Below are 17320 nucleotides of genomic sequence, written 5' to 3'. Positions count from 1 at the left end.
TTTGCGTTTAAACGCAATAATATTTTTGCGTTTAATCGCAATATTTTTGCGATTAAACGCAATAATTTTTGTGATTAAACGCAATAATTTTTGCGTTTGAATGCAATGCTTTTGCGATTAAATCAAATTTAATTAAAACGCAAAATTTATTGCGATTAAACGCAAAAAATATTACTGCGTTTAAACGCGTTTAATCGCAAAAGTATGCGTTTAAACGCAAAAGATTGCGATTAAATGCAAAGTACTTTGCGTTTAAACGCAATATTTCTTGCGATTAATCGCAATGTTTTGCGTTTAAACACAATACTAGTAGTCATTGCGATTAAATGCAATGTTTTGCATTTAAACGCAATAATTATTGCGATTAATCGCAATAAAAATATTTCTTGCTCTGTACTGGCCTCTACGGGCTACTGTAAAAATATCACAAAGACTGAAATTATTAGCCGACTAAAAAACATGCTCACACTAAAAATGACAAAAAAGATTGTTTTCTCATATGCAAAATTTTTCAATATAAGTGGGTCTTTGCTCCATTTTTTAAAAAAGATAATCCTAAAAGTTTTGATAAAATATACAGTCTCTGTTTTACAAAAATATGGAGCAAGGACCTACTATACCTTAAAAGATCACATTTATGACAAAACATTTGCATCTTTCCGAGAAATACTTAAAGTCTCTTAAGTCTAGGGTCATATCACAAACATGACTTAAGGTAGGATTCTTCTCTGGTTTCTGACTAGATGAAACATTTAAAGTATATTTGCTTATTTGTCTTATATATTTAGGTCTAAGGGATTTAAAAGACCATTTTTTTCTTTCCTCATCACAATTGTACTACAATAGAAATGGTAAATTGCGTTTGAAAAATAGCAGGGACCATATTTTTGGCGGAATGGTGGCGTATGAAAATACCTTCTTTTCTGCCTCTCAGAATTATAATAGAACAATGAATTTAGTTATACATGTAATTTTTAGATAATTAAAGACTAGCAGAAATTTTCAAATGTAAGTTAGATTAATAATAAGGGACTAAACTTTCACAATATATCAAATAAATATGATTTTTCAAACAAACTAGTACTATATTAGCTTTTAAACACTTCCAATCAAAATACAAATTTTAACTAAAAATCAATAGAAAGTATTTTTTCTCTCTTAGTAAACGATCAAGACTTTTTGTTTTTGTATCATTTTGTACATTTATAAGACTACTTTATTAAATGTGAAAATATGAAAAAGTTAAATATAGGAAGCATATGAAAATAACTAATATATCCTTAAAAAAAAATCAAGAAAAACAGAGAAAATTCGGATTAGCCAATATCCAGTTTAGTTAGATTATTTATGTAAATTTGGTAATATCATGCTATAGACCCGATATAGTAATATCTTTCAATGCAAAAAGAACAACCTTTAAACCCTTGAAATAGAAGTAAGCAACACATGATTGGCAACAGTATTTTTTATTCATAATGTCAAGGAAAAAGATAATGACCTTGACCTGACCTTGCCTCTTATATAATACCGTCAAATTTAATCCCACTGATGCTATCACTTACTGATATTGTCTTCTTGATTCTGTGAAAATTTCATTAATATTTAAATACAACAAATATGAGAAGAATCCTACCTTTTAAATGATCCGACCAGTTCTTCATAAACTGTGTATCGTAGTGGCTAGTACGTTAATCTGTCTGCTAAATGTTGTGTGACGCGTCTAGTGTGTTGGTGTTGGTGTCTGTGTGCTTGTCACCTCTCGCTTTCAGCCCTCACCGCTGGCTAGCAGCAATGCGAAAAGGGAAGCAATTTGTAAGTCTTCCCCCGCCAGTACATAGCCTCTCCACAACAAGTCCTATGCGATGCCTCCACGTGGAAGCAGACGGATACTGGGCACCTTTCGGCCCCAGGCTAACTTCGCAAGGACGCACGGGAAGATGAGGCTCGAGAGCCTTGGTCGGCAACTCATCTAGGAGAGAAAACTCTGATTACAATCCGGATTAGTAGGAGACCGTTAACAACTACTATGTTGGCCCCCAGATTTAAATTTGGAGGTCAGACTTGAGGCTAATCACCTCCTACAAAATAAAAATTGATTTCGGAAACCGTTACAACAATTAGTACCACTTAAGAAAGGACAAGCGCGACATGCGAGATTCCGGATGAGGATTACCTTCATTGGGAATTCGAGAGAATGACGGCAATTAGGAAAAGCCGAGAGGACCCTAACGGCCTGAAAGGAACGCAGATGCCATCCATAACAACACCTAAAAACATCATTTAGATCGGATGTTGGAATGTAAGAACAATGTTCCAGACTGGAAAAACAGCGAACATCATAAGAGAATTTAGCAGATATCAGTTGGACATAATGGGACTGAGCGAGGTAAGATGGACAGGCTTTGGTGAGCTTAAAACAATGTCTGGAGAGACCATATTGTACTAGGGAGCTGAAGAGCATCATAGAGGAGTAGGACTTATACTTAGCAGGAAAAGTCGACAAAGCTTGATGGAATGGAATCCTGTTAATGACAGAATCATCAGCGCACGCTTTTTCTCCCGCTTTGCTAAGCTAACAATAATACAATTATACAGCCCAACAAACGAAGCAGACGAAGCGGATAAGGACACCTTCTACGAACAGCTTCAAAGAGAGATTGCAAAAGTGCCAAAACATGACATACTGATGGTAATGGGAGATGCAAATGCAAAAGTGGGAAAGTCAAATGAAGGATGGGAAAGAGTCATGGGACAAGAGGGCATTGGGATTATGAATGAAAACGGCATGAGGTTAGCAGAAATGTGCGCTCTTAATAACTTAATCATCTGCGGAACCCTCTTTAAGCACCTTGACATACACAAGCTTACATGGGAGTCACCTAATGGAAGAGATAGGAACCAAACTGACCATTTAATAGTGAATTGCAGATACAGGAACTCTGTATGTGATGTAAAAGTTATGCGTGGTACGGATGCCAATTCAGATCACCATTTAGTACTGGCTAAAGTAAGATGAAGCTCTGCAGAAAATTAAAACAAAAAGAAAGCAACAGGAAGATGTATGATGTAAACAAGCTGAAGGATCCAAAAGTAAGCAAAGGATTCCAACTTGAACGAAGGAATAGGTTTCAACAGCTGGTCGATGACGAAAGCACAATTAATGAAAAATGGACTCTTGTAAAAGAAGCATACAATGAAACAGCAGAAAAGATCCTGGGCCAGAAGAAAAGGAAGCACAAAGACTGGCTAACTGCTGAAACTTACAGAGCCATAGATGAAAGGAGAAAACTAAAGGAAGAAATAGGACGATCAAATTCAGAGAGAATAAAGGAAATTAAGAGAGAAGAATATAAGACCAAAGACAAAGAAGTGAAAAGAAGAGCAAGAGCTGATAAAAGGAAAAATCTGGAAGATGTAGCCAATCAAGCAGAGAATGCAGCAAACACAAACCGTCTGAGTGAAGTTTACCAACTGACCAAGCAGCTTTGTGGAAGAAAAAGAAACAGGACAAGCGGCATAAGGTCCAAGGATGGTGAACTTATCATTGAGGATGGAAAAATATTAGAGAGGTGGAAAGAGCATTTTGAAGTGGTCCTTAATGTCCCAACAGAAACAACAGATCTACCGGAAGGATGCGCCATCCAAGAGAATGAAATAGAGGAAATAGACACAACACCAATTAGAGAGGAAGAGGTGAAAAAGGCAATCCAAAAGATGAGGAGGGGAAAGAGTCCTGGCATAGATAACACTAATGCGGAGCTACTAATGGAAAGCATAGCACTTTCAACATCAGAGCTAACACATTTATTCAACAGAGTCATCAGTGAGCAAGAAATACCATCAGACTGGAAGAGATCACTCATTGTCAAAATACCCAAGAAAGGAGATCTAACAATATGTGACAACTATAGAGGAATATCACTACTGTCAGTGCCATCTAAAGTATTTTGCAGAGTAGTGATTGACATAATTAGAGATGGATTAGAGGACAGACTAAGACCAGAGCAAGCTGCATATAGAAGAGGAAGAGTAACATCAGAACAGATTTACATTCTAAGAAATATTCTAGAACAAACTATAGAGTGGCAAGCACCATTGTACATCAGTTTCATAGACTTTAAAAAAGCCTTTGACAGCATAATAAGAGAGAAACTGTGGGATATACTTAGGTAGTATGGAATTCCGGGCGTGTACGTGGATATCATCAGGAAGTTATACGATGGTAGTTCTAGTTGTGTCATAGAGAATGGAAGAACAACAGATTGGTTTAAAGTACAGACAGGAGTAAGACTAGGTTGTGTTATGTCTGGGTTCCTGTTCATCATTGTGGTAGACTGGATCATGAGAAATACCAACAATAAGAAGAGAGGTATACGCTGGAAATTTATGTCCACTTTAGAAGATCTGGATTATGCAGACGACCTTGCACTTATTTCCAGCAAAGACAGCGACATGCAGGAGAAGATCAGGAGATTACATGCTGTTGCAGGATATACAGGGCTAAAAATTAACGTTGATAAAACAAAAAGCATGATAATAAATGTGAAGAAGAAGGATGCCATCAGGTTGAATGATAAGGAAATAGAAGAGGTTTGAACATTTCTCTACTTAGGTGCCACAATGGACAAGACCGGGGGAACCGAGGCAGACATTGGGAGAAGGCTAGGCCTAGCCAGGACCACCTTTGCATCCCTCACCAAGGTATGGAAGTCAGCGCAATACAGCACAAAACCAAACTTAAGATCTTCAACACGAACGTTCTATCTGTGTTGCTGTATTGCGCTGAACTATGGAGAACAACAGAAAAAGATGACGAAAAGCTTGATACATTCCACCGAAAATGCCTTAGGAGGATCCTTAAAATACACTGGCCTGAAAAGATTACTAACCAGCAACTATATGAAAGAACAAGATCAATACCTCTATCAAGCACTATCAAAAGAAAAAGATGGAGATGGATAGGCCACATCCTCCGAAGGGAAGAGAATTCTCACATTAGAACAGCGCTCACATGGGCCCCTGAGAGAAAGAGACGTAGAGGACGGCCAAAGAACACCTGGCGACGCTCTGTCGAGAGAGATAGGGAAGAACTGGGCTGGAACAGTTGGAAAGAGGGCCAAGTTGTTGCCAGTGACCGCCGTAAGTGGCGTTCGTTGTTGAACGGCCTCATGCGTCCTCAGGGGCACGGAGAGGATAAGTAAGTAAGTAAGTACGTTAATCTCAAAGTAAAATGATACTCCGAATTTTTATTGGCAGACTTCGAATTCCACAAAAACTTACTTATATTTTAATAAAAGAATAATTTTTTCCGAGAATTTTTTTCTCGAAAAGGTTTGTTTTTCTTAAATTTCAATAATGCAACCTTAATTTAAATACTTAATATACAAAATGAATAATATTTCCTAAATATCTGAAGCTATAGGCATTCTGCATGCCTTGTTCCCCCATCTTCTTTAATTTAATTTCTATATTCGTTTATTGGCATATGTAAGGTTGTATTTATATTTTTTTTTATACAAATTCCATCGATTGATAAGACTTTCTTCCTACCTTCTGAAGTAGAGATGATTAATATGAAAGCGTACAGTACAATCATAATAGCGTCCTACCTCTCTCAGAAGTGATATCTTTATGTTAGACAAGTTTTCATATCTTACTTATAAAGTAAATAACATGTACACGTTTAATCATGAGTCATTGCTCTTTTCAAATAATATTTCAGCATATTGCGTTTTAATCAATTTATATTAAAAACCTACTTTGTTTCTGTCATACTGACCCATCTTACACAGGTGTTAACAATGACTGTTAGAGAAATCTACTGAATTTCTTTCTTTTTTTAATTTCAAAATGTCTCTTTTTCAAAATTTCAAAATTACCTCTTTTTTTAATATTCAATTAAAAAAAACCTTACAATTTTATCACGTGTGGAATGTTTTTTTAAACGGTCTGATATTGAAGTCTCAGGTTGATATGGGGTGTGATACAGAATTTGTTATGTATTATTCTTTATAAAACATAGCATTTTTAAGCGGTTAGCTAGCTAACCGCTTTATGGCATGGGTGCTCCAAAACCGGAAACTTCCATAAGGTGCTACCTATCGACATCGCTTTATGGCACGTAACCTTATCCTTCTGCAACCAAAACCGGAAACTTCCACAAGGTGCTACCTATCGACAACGGTAACTTCAGCAAAGCGCTTCCTATGATTTGTATACTGTTGGCGTAATACGCCCCCTGGTGAGAGATTGACAATATGCTGTGTACGAAGATTGGCTTTTATAACTATCATATCGAATTCTTATTAGTATTTACCAAAGCATTGACAATACTTAGAACACTAACTTCAAAGAACTGAGAATTTGGTCCTTATTACATGTACATCGTGCGATCGCAATTTATAGCAACTGTCAGTTTATTTTTGAAAGTTGAACGATACGGTTAATTTTACAGCAGGTTGAAGGTTATTACAGACTGCAAAAACATCAGCAAATCTCTTGATCGAGTTTGATTTTCCTTGCCAAAGTATTAAGAAACACCATTTATTAAGTTAAGTAATACCTGAAAAACGTTTTTATAAAAACAACGAATACATTTTTACACTTTTTGTAATGTTTTTATGGAAACAATAGGATTACCTCCACAATGAAACGTTTGTTTTCTTCTCTTTTCTTCTCTGTCTAATAAACAGATTATAAAAGCTCTGCTCCCAGGGGTAAATTCTCTACTCCGTCTTTAATAATTTATTACATGTACAAACGATCATAAGGGATCACTTACTTTTAGTTTAAAAAAAAATAATGGGGCACTTAAAGTAGTAAAATTAATTTTGAAAAAAATGGATAAATATATATTAAATTTAATCGGCATTGTGATCCTCTTCTAAAAATCAACCGATATTATTATTCACAGAAGAATGAGGTATGAAAAATCTTGGCAATTAGCAAAAATTTAAAATATATACTTAATGCTTATTTATAAGTTTTGAACATTTGATCAATTCCTAGGGAACGTATTATTAGCTGTGAAAATACTTTTTAAATTTGAATTTGTCCAATTTGTCGATTATTATTTTGAGCGTTTGAGTAGAATTAAATTAAAATACAGGTGTTTAGAGGCACATTGATAGAAAAGAAATCAGTGTATATTGTTTAACCGACATACTGAAGACAGTAACACTGATAACTTCCTAAGTTACACTGACTTTTAGTGTACATTTGAATTTTTAAATACACATGTACTAGTATTGATTGATTAGACAACTTTCCTTTTCACATGTTTTATTTGAGAACAATATTGCATGAAAAGTATATGGCAAATACACAGTATATGTCCTTATCTAGACATATTGTGCAAGACTTCTTTTAAATGATTCTCATATACCATTTTCTTTATTCGAACATTTACTTGTTTGAAAAGTCAATAAAGTACATTTCATAAAGCTTGATAATCTTGTTTACTCGCCAGTCTGCCCGTAGAAGTAGTATTTCATAATATTACTAAACGGAAGTATTCAGTATCTGTATCAAAATACAGAATGATCAATGATCGATTTAAGAAGAAAAGCTGACTCCTGAAAGTTCAAGAGGTAGGATCCGTTGCCTAGAAGAAGTAAGCATCCCTCGTTGACAGGTTATACCCGCGATGAGCCTACACAACTGGAGTTCTCTGATATCAATTCATTTACAAAGTCTCTGCTCAGTCATCCTTTTTCCTCTGACTAGCCAGCTGTAGATCTACACTACTCCAAATCCATTAACCTAAAGAATTTAATTTGTCATTTTTTTTAGTTGTTTGCTATAGTAGGCTTTACAATTACCTAACTTCAGATTCAACAGAGCATAAAAGACAATTAAATTTTCAACATCAACATAATTGTTTTCATCCAGAGAACGATTGGATGCCACCAAGACAGAACTTTTAAAAATGCACTTCCTGTCTTTCAAACTGAAGAAATCTCATGTTTAAATTTTGAAACATGCATTTCAATCTAATTAAAATTTATTTAAATGTTCCAAATCCGCTACTGCTTCTCAAACATCTAACATCCCATTCGGGGTCACATCAGAGAGACCTTTCGATTATGAATACATGTACTAGTAAACACAAACACTTTGGCCATGTAGATTCAAGCCTCGGTAAACAATTCTCAAATTAATTCCACGGCTACATATCATCATTATTGATACTGTCTTACGTTGAATTAAAGTAATTTTGGAATCAGTTTCATGTATAGTCTGCAGTCTGGCATCTGAACGTGAATAATGCAAACGAAAGAGCACAAACTATACAAGATACCCACACGTCATACATAACACAGCTTATGCAATGCATACATGTATTTTGTTTACTACAAAACTCCTCTGGTGTTTTGGTTCGGTGGTGAAAACAAGAAACCCATCTGAACTATATAAGCCAAGATTTCGGAGGAACCATTTTCTTTGGCTAATCGAAGATTCACTCTTACATGACCCCAAATAGGATGTTGTTAGATGCTTGAGAAGCAGTAGCGGATTCGGAACATCTAATTTTAATTAGATTGCATCCATCTGTGACATCAGTTTGGAATGTTATTGGTTTTACTATTAAGTAAAGTATTACAAAAACAGAATGTCTGTTTTTTTTTCTCTGATGACATTGGACAAAGATATGCATACTTAAATATCATCATTTCATGCACTTTTTTCGGTACATATTAGATGAAAGCATGCTAACCGCTTTTCAGTACTTTCAGTACTTTGATTGATATCACATCCTGTATCATCCTCTTGGCTGATATTGGTGTTTATGACTTATACAGGATGTGATATGGAAAAGGGTGTGTTTTCTCTATGCATTCTCTAAATGATGAAATCAAAAGTTATAAATCGACATTTAAATGTTAAATTTAATGGATCAGATATTGACAACACTATTACAGATACTAAAACATTAACTATATATCCCCTCCTCCTTTGTTAATTCACTACAATGCGTTAGTTGAGAAGTTAATTAAGATCTTCATAGAATTAAGCAAAAGACACGTCTCTGAAATCTTAACATACACGTAAATGATATCGATGTGTCTTTTCTGATTCGTATACTTGTTAAATTTCACACAATAATATCAGGACTCTATTTGAGCCTCTAAAATTTAGACGCCAACTGGCTCCTAATCAAAAAAAAACAGCCGATAGTTAATTTTTTTCTCAGGCATCGATTCAAAAAAATGATATTAGTCAATATATAGGGACATGTCCATTGCTTCCTTTTAAGCCTTTTTTCTGCCCTTTATGAAAATTGAAAATGTTTATTGTTCAGTAACATGATGATCATCTATGCAATTTTAAAATGGTCGCAAATTTGGCGATTATGAAAAAAATATTAGGCATCAATCATTATTTTTAGGCGACATAGAGACCAAAATAACCTACAGTGTATTAGAGCCCTACACATAATATTAAAGCAATTGAATGGTTTTAAAGGAAATTCCAAATATGAATGCATCTTTTAAAATTCAATTTGATTTTCTTTAATTTTGTTATGATTTTTTTTCTTATAAATTGATTTGATAGTTTGAATTTTCAGTCGATATTTTCAAAACATTAACTTTTGTAATCAACTATAATGGTATGTTAGATAGAAACTTTAACAAGAAAGAATTTGGTTTTATAAAATTTAAAAATATCTATATAGATTCATTTTTAACGTAGACAATTGATATGGACTTTAAAATAATTAAATACTTTGAACCACATCCAAATAATTCATCACTGCAAGTGTTGTGAAGACCAAAGGAACATCTTACAAAGACTAAGAAGTGCAGTTGATAAGAAATTCCAAAACCTCTTAGTTAAAGAATTTATTGAACTGCTCAGGCAATTGCAATTCTCGGGTGCTACTGAATCAAATTCAAATAAATCTTATAAGGAATGTCCTCATAATTAAACGCATGATTGAGGAATGTCCTCATAATTAAATGCATGATTAAGGAATGTCCTAATAATTAAACACATGATTTAAATCAGATCTTGATATTAGAAATGACAATATAATCCCTGGACATATATTTTCAAAGATAGGTATAGTTTGTATAACCTGCGGAATATAAATTATAACGTCATGAATAAGAAGAAGGTTAAAAGCACTAGTAAGCTCTCCGTTTTTACTTGAACTTGTGATTAGTAGTTAAGGACTGTCATTCAGTTAACTCTGACATAAATCCGTGCTTTTAATTTTTGCTAAAGGTCAGAACAAAACAACTTGTCGTGAAGTTTTCAAGGCTAGACATATCAGTTTTTTGGAAAAATTATTTTATAATCTGTTTTCAAATTTGTTTTGTTAAAGGATGGAAGTCAAGATTTTTGTGGCAGGATGAAGTGAAGAAACAATCAATTGTTCCTGGATATTTCTTACCTATATAGCAATACCTGAAATTGTCGACAATGACCCAAACTATTACTAAACTAAATCTTTTCACAATGCTTAACTAACCCTTTTTTGAGGAAGCGGATCCCGGTTGTAGCATAAAAAAATAAAGTAGTTGTAAGTAAAGTTTGAAAACGTAAACCTCGTCTACGTTTCAAAAGATTTAAATAATTATTTAAAAATAGGTAAAAACTGGTCTAAACCGAAAATTATGTTCTTAATTCGGGGTTCATGTACAGCGAAACGCATTGATTAAGAAACCCCTTAAAGGAAAATAATTAGATATGCAACTATGATTACATAATGATCACTAACCAATTAGATTTGTGGAATACTAGTCGTGATAATTATAATAATTAATTTTTTTTATAAAATCATTTCTAATCGTTATCTTTCTTTATATACATGTATTTGACACTTAATGTTATATTATAATAAATAACATGATATTTAATATTATATTAAGTATGATACTAAACATGCTAAAATGTAATTAAACATTTCAGACACAGAAACACGTATCTATGAACTTAAAAATCAACTAGTACATAATAAATTGCATTGTCCTGACCAAGCAAACCATCTGAATTTATTCAAATATGTGAACTTTTCACAAATTATAATTTAAAGAATTTAATGCAAATAAGATTTAAAGATCATATTTAATCATTTTTAAATTATTTGAAAACAATATTGGTGAAATTACACAACAATTGCAATGACCTAATGACCATGTCTACTACTAAAACCCCAGTCACATTTCCAAAAACGACCAACGGCCGACGGGTTTTGAAGCAAAAATGAGATTCTTCGGGTGACAGTCGTCAGTTCATCGGCCGTTGTCTTGGCCGATTTTGACCTATTTTTTTGTCGGCCGACCAATTTTGTGTCCATCGGTCCAAGTTATAATTTTTCATGCGTTGGTGGTCGATTTCTTCAACCGCAGTTATCCGTCGACCAACCCTCGATCATCGTCCGACCATCCGGTGTCAGTTTATTAAGTCGGTCGTCCGTCGTTGGACAATAAGGGTGTTGAAAATTTCGGCCGACGATTAAAATCATACTGTAGCTCAGAGCTCGATGATCGGGCGACGATTGGCCGACTTGTGAATATTTAACCTATTAAGGATACATAACACAAACAAATTTTTTATGCATGGACTGATATAAATTTTTTGAACGGAAATAACATAAATAGTTAATCCGTAAGATCTAAAGAAATCTTAAGTATTCTTTGTCGTTTTTATGCAATTCCTTGCAAATTTTGCACACATTTTCAACATTGAGTCACAATTTTATAAGATTCTGCCACTTTGCCTTGCAAACATTACTCACGTCACCTATCTGAATATAGATCTATGAAAAAAATATTGCTGACTTCTAAAGAAAAAGATTTTTTGTGCTATATTCAAGTCGTCGGTGTCCCTAGGAAATAATGTGACTGCTCCGTGTCGCCCGATACTGTGTCGGCCGATCCTGTTCTTTCAGCCGACAAGACCAGAAAAATTTAGTCGCCCGACCATCGGCTTAAATGTGACCTAGGCATTAAGACCTGCTGACCATTACCTACCAAAGACCTGACCAACCATATGTTTAATTGAATGACCTGACCGACCATTTCTACTAAAGACCTGACCACCCATGTCTATACTGAAGACCTGACCAGTATATTCTTACGTCCTGATCAAAAATATACAACTTTATTCAAATTATATCTTTTTCTTAAATTTTGCAGGCAGAGTGCAATAATCTAAGTTTAATATGATATTTTATATACTAGTAAATATTATTTTCAACCTTTTTCACATATTCCAACGTTTTAAAAATAAGGAGTATTAAGATTGAAATTCATGTAATTAAAATTACTATTAAAAGTGTCAGATACACTTTGATATATCATCACATTACTTATCAATTTTTATTAAAAGAATTACAACATTTATAAATGCTACTTATTTGGCGGGTGTGACCGATCAGCGGGGATGCTCACTCCTCCATGGCACCTGATCCCACCTCTGATGTTTCGGAGGTGTTTGCTCTGCTCCAATTTTGTATTATTCGGAGATGTTTGCTCTACTCCAATTTTGTATTGTTTTATGGACTTTGATGTTGAATACTGTTCGTTATCTCCATATCCTTCTTGGCAAGGTCATTTCTAGTCATATGTGTTCAGGTCATCAAAATTTCGTGATATGCACTAATAAATTTGGTAAAACTGTTTCTAAGTCATTTTTTTTTAAATATTGACCATTTTCATGAAGAATATCTTCTGGAATGTATCTTATAATTAAAAAAAGATAACTATTATTTCATGATTTCTATTTGGTCAGGTCATTTCATATTTGGTCAGGTCATTTCTAGTTATATTTTGGCCAGGTCATTAAAATTTCATGAGATGTACTAATAACTTTGGTAAAACTGTGTCTAAAACCGTTTGTATTTTTAAAAAGTTTTAGATATCATAATGAAAAAGATCTAAAATGTGTCTTACATTAAAAAAAGCGATGATTAATTATTTCTATTTGGTCAGGTCATTTCATATTTGGTCAGCTAATTACATTTTAAAGAAATGAACAGATAAAAAACGATAAATTTTGCTTAAATGTGTACATTAATATTTATTCAACTTAATTTTATATTATTATCGACAAAGTAACCTAAAGAATACGATAATTGATCATAAAATATTGATTTTAAACGAATTTCATGTTGGTCAGGTCAGTCAGGTCTTTAGTATCTTCTAAATTAAGGTGATGAAGGAGATTCATAAATAAAAGATGGCCAGTTTTAAAATCATGCATTCGTTCAAATGTTGATATCTTCATTAAAACTGCATTAAAACTACCGATTGAAATATCGTATGATGAGAACAGTCAAACTTGAACACTTTTCTACTTAAAAGCGTCTGTATCACTAAGACATTGAATGTTTACATTATAGTTACAATGTATCAGATGTTTGTTCAAATGTAAGAGTAATGACACAGGAGGAACCTATACATTTTATCCATTTTGTCATTTGAATTTGATCTCTTATCTAACATTACAGTTCTGAAATCGAATGTTAACACTTGTTGTCAATTGAATTGCTATTATTATGTTAATACGCTCAAAGAAATGCAATAGAAGAATGACAACAAATTATAATAAATGCCTATATTTTATTGACTTTGATAAAAAGGTAATGGTTTTCTTTGGCAAGATGGTGATGATTCTAGTTTTCATATTGATTGTCTTTTCATTGGGATGTGGACCGACGCTCAAGTTTTTTACAAGATGTTACTTTAAAATTCAATAGCATTTGTCATGGCGTGCTTCATGAAATACATGAATGCCTACGTGACAAGTCTGCAATTCACATAAAAACTTTCAAAATTTTAATTCCATTTATCAAACCAATGCTCTGTTACCCATTTTTGCATATACTAAAACACATATAGAAACAGGATGTGAAACTTTAATATTTAGGTGCTATATTGCAAAAATGACTACATATACTATGTTTAAAATTAATTCAAAAAAGAATTGTCCCTGAATATTTAAGTAATATTGAACCAAACAAGCATGAAAATGTTTCAAAATACAATACCCGCAATAAGGAGCAGTTTATTATTCCAAGATGTAGATTAGAATTATTCAAAAGGTCATTTGTGCCAGACGCTGTGAAAAAAATGATCTTATTAAAATTAGAAACAAAAGAAGCCATTTTAATTAATTCATTATGTAAAAAAGTTAAGAGCTTGTGCAACTTATTTTTTTTTCTTTTGGCAAACGCAATATTATCAGCAGTCCTCTTTGTTCACGTGGAAAGTAAAAAAAAAATTTTTTTGGCTTGTAAAAATTATGCAGGTACTAGTGCTAGAAACAATTTTTTCAATAAACTGTTTATGTTTCAAGAACTGATTACAATTGACACAAACCTGTTATTATGGGGTTATAAAGATTTGCCTGTATCAACTAATAATATTTTTGCTACAGTCCATAATTTTTTTGATAAAACACATAGATTTTAAATTGACTTGTTATTCACTCATAACACTTCAAAATATTTTTTGGGTATTATTTGCATGACATTTTGTTACATATAAGGAGAGTAAGTTGTAAGAACTTATTCCAATCCTTTTGATTTATTTAATGAAATACGTTTAAAACAAAAAACTTTCAAAAACTACACAAAAATCTCTTCTAATTAACTATAGTAAAAATTTTAATACTTAGATTATTGTAGTATATACTCGCCTTTAAGTCGGTCCGCCTATAAGTCGGTTGTATTTTTGACTTTTTTTTTGGTGGAATTTGCTATTGACCCGCTTATAAGTCGGTACAATTTTTTGCTAAAATCTGGTGACAGTTTCAAGTAATTCCATTGATGTTTTAATGTGGTTTTAATGAATATTTTTCGAAATGACACTGTTTTTAATCTTAAATTATGAAAAAGGGGCAATGCTCACTTAACATACAAATAAAATTTTTAAAATATGTAAATACCTGTACTTTATGTATTTAATCTAAGAATACATAAATTATCTTATATATCCAGACATTTTCTTTGATAATCGCCGGACATGCCAATAAGATACTACCTTTTCACCTCTGGAAAAATATCAATATCTTTATGACTCGCCTATAAGTCGGACATGGAGTTTTAGACCAATAAATAACTCCCAAAATACCGACTTATAGGCGAGTATATACGGTACCCAGCTTTAAATAAATATTATCTTATCTTTATCTTACTCTTTAGTATATTTTTCATCAACATACCTACACAAAAAATTTCAAAAGTTCAGAATCAAACAAATTATGAGATTTTATGTTATGTGTTGTATAACCTTACGGTTCACGGATGGTAACGTCAGTGCCTGTTGCAATGCCCTATGCGTTTCTCTTTAATTAAAAAAACCTTGGATAGGTTCAACTTCAATTTAGGAATTTCATTAATGCACATACTTGTGTTTCCCTTTATTCCTCCATAAACAGTCGAGGAACCAATCTCGCACTCACAAGGGACCTTCAGAAGATTTATAAGTAAGTTATGAACAGTATAATCATATATAATATTTTTGAAGAAGTTTTCCCATAATATCACAAATATAATATTTTTATCCATATGCCCCGAAAAACTGCCGAATCACGCCGGATACAGTTATGTTCCCCGGAAACAGTTATGTTGCCCTCCCGAACACAGTTATGTTCCCTCGCGTGCAATCATTCTGCATATTAATTACGTCGGGTTCGAAATTAACAGAGGCAGTTGCTAAGCAAACGTAAACAGTTCCGCGAAAGTTAAAAAGTCGAGACAACGTCTGCGATTTCTTTATTTGAATTCAGAGGAATTAAATAATTTATTTGAGGAGAAAAATTCTTTAAATACAACAAAGGTTATCAACACAAGTGCCAGCATACTGAAAACATTCTGCCATGAAACAGGACGGGATATTTCGGAATATTATACTCAACGTAAATATGTGTACATAGTGTTAAAAATATGTTCGATGATCGATTTGGTTTCAATGCTTAAAAATGTTATATACCATATATTACATGGCTTAATTCTCGGGCAGCAATACCAGAATATTTGCACCTCGGTGACAGGAAAGCCCTGGAGTGTTATGTCGCCCTCTGCCTGCGGCATCGGGCGACATAACACTCCAGGGCTTTCCTATCACCTTGGGGCAAATATTCTGGTATGCTGCCCTCGAAGCCATGTAATATATGTATAATAGACATCTAATATCGACGGTCTAGTCAAAGCGTCATTCGCTATAACAGTAGCTGTTAGTCCGCTTCTTTTTTCTACCTGGGGGCTTAGTCAAATAAGTTTGTATGTATCCCTCTCGAGAATTTTTCTAGTTAAATAAGATTTCGCTAATAAAACTCCCATAAAAAAATTTCACATGTATACTATAGATCTGTTTATATTTTTTTCTTCTGTACTATTTAACTTCTCTAGGGCGTCATTACTACGTCTAAATCAAACTTAATCTTTCTTAAAACATTGCTGTGACGTCAAGCCTTTGTTCTTGCAGTCTCAAAATTTACCTGTAACCGTCCGATAATAATAATCACCAGTCTGATAATATATTATCGGACGGCAATGATAACAAAATCGGACGGTATTTAAAAAACAAAAAGAAGAGTGAAATTAAGATTAAATATGTCCAGAAACCCCAAATAAAAATGTTAGGAAAAAAATTCAGGGAAACCAAACGCAAGGAAATTAAGTTGATCACAATACAAAAAGCAAATCCATGAAAAGAAATCCGAGTTTAAACCTTCCAAAACATTAATTTTCACTCTTTAAAAGAGTTTTTGATTCAGCACTTTGAATAAGCGAATTTAAATCCATTTCTGAAAAAAGATTCTGCAATCTCTTTTTATGTTTGTTCCCCGATGGCCACACTTTCAAAACATGAGAATTTCCATTATATAAGCTAAAAATTCAGCTAGGGTAAAAATCCGCATTTTACTTGCCATGGTGATGATTAAAATATCACCCAAAATTATGTCAGTATCAGTGTCAATTTATGTACATCATAAATAAAAATGTTCCCCCAAAAAATCTTTCACCACCGTACCCCTGTCCTGCTAAACGAAACGACTGCCATTGAATATGAATGAAATTAATGAAACAATAGTTCACTCACTTTTTTACCGTTCACTCATTTCTTTTATCTACTTATCAGACGGGTAGAAAACAATGGATGCTTGAACTCCCATTGTGTTATTATCGGACTCCTCTAGGTAACTTTTGGACATTTAAAAGGCAATGTTTTAAGTAAGATATATGCCTCATACTATTCTATATGTAAAATTATCAGACAGTTTTCGGCCCTTACAGGCCTCAAACAGTCTGATAATTTTACATAATAGAACAGTATTCGGCATATATCCATAACGTACATTGTGCTAA

This window comes from Saccostrea cucullata, unplaced genomic scaffold (assembly GCF_032062105.1).
Source record: "Saccostrea cucullata isolate Sc308-1 unplaced genomic scaffold, CSIRO_AGI_Scuc_v1 ctg2402, whole genome shotgun sequence".
NCBI lineage: Eukaryota > Metazoa > Mollusca > Bivalvia > Ostreida > Ostreidae > Saccostrea > Saccostrea cuccullata.
This window is presented reverse-complemented; position numbering follows the sequence as displayed.